We start from the raw sequence: 6380 nt of genomic DNA, 5'->3' as shown, positions 1-6380 counted from the left end.
CTACCTAATGAAGCTATCCTTGGTGGTCTTGTACAATATCATTGGATGTATCCATTTGAAAGGTAAACGATGTGTAATTTTTGTAGATTACTTTAATGAAATAACATCTTTTAACTGTTCCACTCTTAGATTGATGGGAGACTACAAGCATTCAGTGAAAAATAAAGCAAGGGTTGAAGGTTCAATATGCACTGCCTACTTGCATCGTGAAACTACTTATTTTTGCTCTCACTATTTCAAGACTGTTAGTTTGTTGCCAAGTACAAGTTTCAAAAATGATCCTGGATCATATCATCGACACTTTCTATTTTTAACAAATATGGTCGTCCTAGTGGAAAGCCTCAGGACTATTGGGTGCTTGATAAGGAATGGGAATCTACTCACATGCACATCCCAATCAATTGTGATGAGGTTAAACCGTACCTCGAGTAAGTACATTTTGTAAAACAAATGTTTTATTCTCAACCATTGTGTATAAATACTTCATAAATCTTATATTTGGTGTCAAATTGTTTATGCAATATCATCGTATTAATGAGGAAAATGCTTCTGGTCTTATACACGAGCAATTTCCTTCACGGCTAAAGGAATATGTAAATGTACTACTCACATACATGAGAAATTTACCAATGTAATCTCTCTAAGGTTAAATGCATATATTTTTTATGTGAATGGTGAGAGAAATGGAACACCTAGCCCATACGTGAAGGCATTAGCTCTCGGTCCTAATCCTAAGGCAACATCATGGAACATCCACTTTGTTAATGGATACAAGTTTCACACTGAAGAATGGAGTCGTGGTAAAAAGACTATTAATTATGGGGTACATGTTAAAGGAATTACAAATAGAGGAGAAGGTGATTTTTATGGTATCATCCAATGTATCTGTAGCGGTAAATTCATGACCATCAAGCTATGGATAAACTCAACGTCAATAAAACCAGAGCCGCCACCGCGCTTTTATTGTTTCCAAAGGAAAAGGGAAAAGTACAAAAAGAACCTAAAGATAAGAAGTTTTCAAATCAAAACTAATAAAATGGCAGAGATTACAGGTAAGGGGGTTGGTTACACAGAGGGAAGGTGTTAGCACCCAAAGTGTCCTAGGTACTCCCAGGGATCCCTTTTTTTATGTGTGTATGTGTTTTTGGTATAAAAGATGTTTGGGAAAAATAGAGTGTGGGGATGAGAAAAGAATTCATTGATTATATTTTTGTGTTTGACAAGACCTTCGGACTTGTGCCTACGTACCGACATAAAAATGAGGGGATCAAAACCTCGTAGTTTGTGGTATCAATTTCAAAATGAGTGAGTTGCTTTTAATTAAAATTTAAAAGAGGCACAAAGGGTCCAAAAGTTTGAATGAGTGTTAGTTCTTTTTGTCTTTTAAAATTTTAAGTTAATATAATTAGACTTATTTACAAGTTTGATTTAAGAAAAGGAGTTCAAAAATACGATGGTGTAAGGCCAAGGTTTCTAATTTGAAATAAGGTCAAAGTTTGAAACCACAAACAAAGAAGATTTTTAAAAAGGGGGATAGATTTGAAATTTAAGAAGTGAGAGGAGATGAAGAGACTAATCCTAAGCATAAAATTAAAAGTTAAGAGTTGAAAAGATCTGACCAATGGGATGCAATCCAACAGACAAGAATGTCATATAGAAAACCCACTTTCCCTTTGGACTTTAAATCAAGCAATAATCAGCAAGCAATTAGCAATATCATACATCATGAAGATCAAGGTATCAAATAAAGATAGCCACATCCAAGCAAGCAAATCCCATAGCTAGCAGTCTTCTTTGTCTTCTCATGTATTAGATGAAATACTCCTTGATTAACTCAGAATAAAGCATTAGACATAAGATCAAAATAACAGCTGTATCAAGATCATGTAGCAGATAAGTTCAAGTGGATCCCAATACTTGCATTAGATGAAAACTCAAATTACAACAACTTGGTCTCAGAAATGTTGGCATTGACCAAGTCCTTTTGCATATGGAATGTTGCCTAATCCTAAGTCCAAAGATTCAAATCAAACCCAACAGTCCACACAAACATTTTTTAGGGTTTTTGTTCTTTATTAGGTATTTTAAGGTCCTAAGACCACAAGCACAAACAAAATACACAAATAAATATATACAATCACAATATATGGCTCAAATGAGCAAAGTGAAAATGACATGAACATAAACAAGTTAAATGATATGTAAATGACAATGAATGATAAATGACTAAAAATTAAATTGCGTAAGGTAAATGACTTTAAAGTAAAGCAAAGTTAATAAGAGTTAGTCAAATGTTAGTCAAGGTTAATTATATGTTAGTAATATTTTGCTTTTCAATTGATTAAGTCATTCTTTGGAGAATACTCAACCATCTATTCACAAGCATGTATCCTTGAACCAAGACATCTTCCAAAGGAAGGAAAAAAGGCCAAGCTTCCACACAATACCATGAAAGATGGGAGACTTACAATCTGACCTACTAGAATGTTATGCCTTTAGAGTCAAATTTAGCTATATGTTAAGCAATCGTAATTGGACTTATGTAGAAGTCACAACTATCTAAGGTTGGGCAATAAAAATTTAGGTGCTAATGCATGTTAGAGATTTAGTATAATGAACCAAACTCCTAAAATATACCACACACTAAAAGAAAAGATCAAAGTGGATGGACCTATCTTATCCATACTTGTATTGGTTCATCTAATACAAGGTTATTGATGAACTAATTAACCTTAGGATATTGAGATTTCATTGGTCAATGAAAGGGATGGGAAAGAATGGGAATGCAGATAAAGAGGGAGGGGAGATGAGAGAAACACAAATTGGTCATGGGAGGAATTTTATCAAATTAAAATCATTCATTCATTTTGGGAGATGAAATGTACATTTCATCAATCCCCTAAATCCAATGATTTTAATTCAATAAAAGTCAAATCAACCTTGACCAATGCGCAAATAAATAGTCAAACATCACAAGGCCATAAAAATGGCTCAACATAATCTTTACACAATTAATCAATTAAAAATCAAATTAAAAATACATTTAAATTCAATTTAATTTGGTCAAAACCTAAAATCTCTTCAAAACACCAAATAAATGGCCAAGAGATTTATCCTAGGTCAAGCAAGGTCAAAGGACCTTAGACAGAAAATATTATGATTTTTGAAAAGTCAGAAGTATTTTTAAACAATTAAAAATATGGACAAGAATATTTAATTCATGAAAAATATCAAAGTTAATCCAAAAAATAATGTTAATTCATAAAATGAAAGAGGAAAATATTTAAAGATTTTTGGTGAAAGTCCCATATTTTTTTGGATTAAAAATAAAATTATTATGAATTAAACAAAATAAAGCAATTAAATAAAAAATCAAAAAATACAAAAAAAATAAGGGCCATCAGATCTTCCTCATTAATTGAGGTGGCATATCTGATGGCCAAGCGCGCACTTCCATCATATTCTGCAGTCAATGCGTGTACACGTGTGATAATCAGGGATAATGGCTTAGATTAAAATGTTGGACAAGGATCAGATGGCTCAAATCAAGCCAACACATCATCGAAGCCCTAGCTCCGGTTATCTTCTCTGGTGAGGGCCACCAGACTGATCCAACCAAAACTTCATAAAAAAAATGGAAAATGAGTACACTAATTTGAAGAAAATATGCTCAGGAGCACGAATCAGACCTCCATTTCTTCCAATTCCAAGTATATTGAAAGATACATGGATTTGAAAATTGAGGTTCATGATCTGAGTTGCTTCGATTTAACCTCAAAGTAACTCAATCTTGTTGCCTACATTGGTAGGACTTCAGCAAACCAAAAATCACAAAGAATGATGAAGAATTAAGAGAGAATCGAAGAGATGAAGTTTATGAATTTTCACCTTCGAGTTGCTTCAAATTCACTTGATCTTGATCTGGATTTGCTTGATTCCTCTTCCTCTTGCTTGCAATGATCAATTGAGATGAAAAGGGCAATGAATTCTTGGAGTTTGAATTTCAAAACAGAAGGTGAAATTCAAACTCGATTTCAATTGAAATCTTCAAGAATTCTATGGAATGGAGGGTTTATATTCTTCTGGAAAAGCTTGGGCAAGGTGTTGATGAAGTTCTGAGCTCATTGCACTTGTATTTATAGCCAATCTATATGCTTTTCATACACTTCCAATTGAAAATCCAAAAATAGTAATTTCCTTCATGAGCTAGCATGGACATGTACAAAGCCCAAAGAATGATTGGAAAATGTCCAAAATCGTGCATAGGTCATGCTGAAAGCAATGCATTAAGCCACGCAATGTTGAAATGAAATTGATCATGAGAATCTTCCAAATGGTGCCATGCATTACACCCATGCGTAAGTCCTTCAATATTGATCCAAATGAGATGATTTTGAACTTTTTGGAAAGGTGAGATCAAGTGGAACAACTTTTATGTTTAGCACTTTTCCATTTGAAGCTTGGATCATGATTAATTTTGAGGCGGAAGTTTGGAAAATCAAACATGTTAAAAAATTTTCTCAGTACCAAGTCAAATGTTCACTTCTTCCACCTTGAATAAATTTTGCTATGGACTTCAAATGGAAAAAGTTCATTCATAAAAGTTGTATTTATTTAAAACCTCTTAAATTTGGTCACAAATTTTACCTTATTCGGATTTGGAATGAAGGAGTTATGCATTTTAGAAGTTGAGGAAAATTACATGTTCAATGGTAATGGCCCAAAATGACCTATAATGTTTCCTCCTGGAACATGCATTTGCAAGTTGAATTTGAACTTACTCTAAACATAAAAGTTGAAGTAGACATCTTTAATTTGATCATGGAATTTGAATTGATTTCATATCATAAGAATTGAGAAAGTTATGGTCTTGGGAAGTTGACCTCCTAACTAGGGTTCAAACAAAATGACCTATAATCGTTCATCATAAAAAATGACTTTCCAAGAAAAAATAGCTCTAGACTTCAACATGAAAGTTGTTTGTAATGTCATTATGAGTAACTTTTATATTGGAATAATTTTCATATGACAAAAATTGTAGGAGATAGGGTCTAGGGAACCCCAGTTTTGACCAGTTGACTTTCTCTAGTCAACCACCATGAACCATCTTGCTAGCTTGACATTATCTTAATTTTTGGGAATAATGGAGGATAATATATGTATAATATGATGTAATATTAATCATCCCTTTAAATATTTGATCAATTTATGAGGAAACTTGTTGAAGAAGCCACACAAGATACCCAGATGAATTAGAGTTTCCAAGGCAAACAAGCTTCAAACTCTCGATGATTTCTTGATCAAAATGATATGTGAAGACCATGGGGATCCATATATGATTCCTAGATCCAATGTGAACCATCTCTTGATTAGTCTCCTTGCATTGAGGGTCTCAAACCCTATATATGAACTTGATGAAGCCAGGTGAGCACACACACTACCTACAAAAGCAACAAACTATACATTGGCATATTTTTGGTATTTTGGTTAGTAAATAATGAAAAAAAAGTATGATACAAATAAAATGTGCTTGGTGATCTCTCCTAATGAAAACCCAATGAATGAGGGGTAAGGAGGATGCCAAAGTGTGATCCCAAAGCCAATGCATATGAAAATTGGGGTCTTACAATATCCTTCAATTAGAATACCATGGATTTAGCAACAAGATTGCCCTATTTTATTGTGCTTGGTTTGATCCAACAAATAATAGTGGCACAAGAGTTAATAAGGAGTACAATATTGTTGACATTAAGATGAATAAACAATATTGTCAATATGACCCGTTCATTCTTGCACAAGAAGCAAAACAAGTGTATTATGTCCCCATATCCAGATATATGTAGAAACATGTGTGGATGGTGTGCTGAAATCACCACAAAACCAATGGGTTATGTGGAGATAGATAACACTGAGGATGAAATGCCTTATCAAATTGATGAAATGTCACAAGTTGTGCCTATTACAGAACTTGAACAAATACGTGGTTTAGTCGATGAAGGATTAATTGATGAGGTCAAGCCAATACTAGTGACAAATGATCCAATGATTCAAGATGAAGAGAACAATTATGTAAATTAGCTATAGTTTTAGTTTATAATAGGCCATGGTAGTAGTGCCATAATATCATCCATCATCAACATGAACTTCAAATGTAACCAAATCGAAATGTTTATGTTTTTGTTTCATTGTTGTTAAAATATATTGTATGATGTTAATTTGAATTTCAATCAAGTATTCGGTATAAACTAAGTATCTGGTTATCATCAATGATCTGCCTTTCATTCTCTTATCGTCATTGATCTACCTATCTTTCTCTTATTTTGTTCAATATATGTAATTAAGTATTTGGTACAAACTAAGAAAGCAATGTTTATTCCATC

Source organism: Lathyrus oleraceus, chromosome 7 (genome assembly GCF_024323335.1).
Source record: "Lathyrus oleraceus cultivar Zhongwan6 chromosome 7, CAAS_Psat_ZW6_1.0, whole genome shotgun sequence".
NCBI classification, from domain to species: Eukaryota; Viridiplantae; Streptophyta; class Magnoliopsida; order Fabales; family Fabaceae; genus Lathyrus; species Lathyrus oleraceus.
This window is presented reverse-complemented; position numbering follows the sequence as displayed.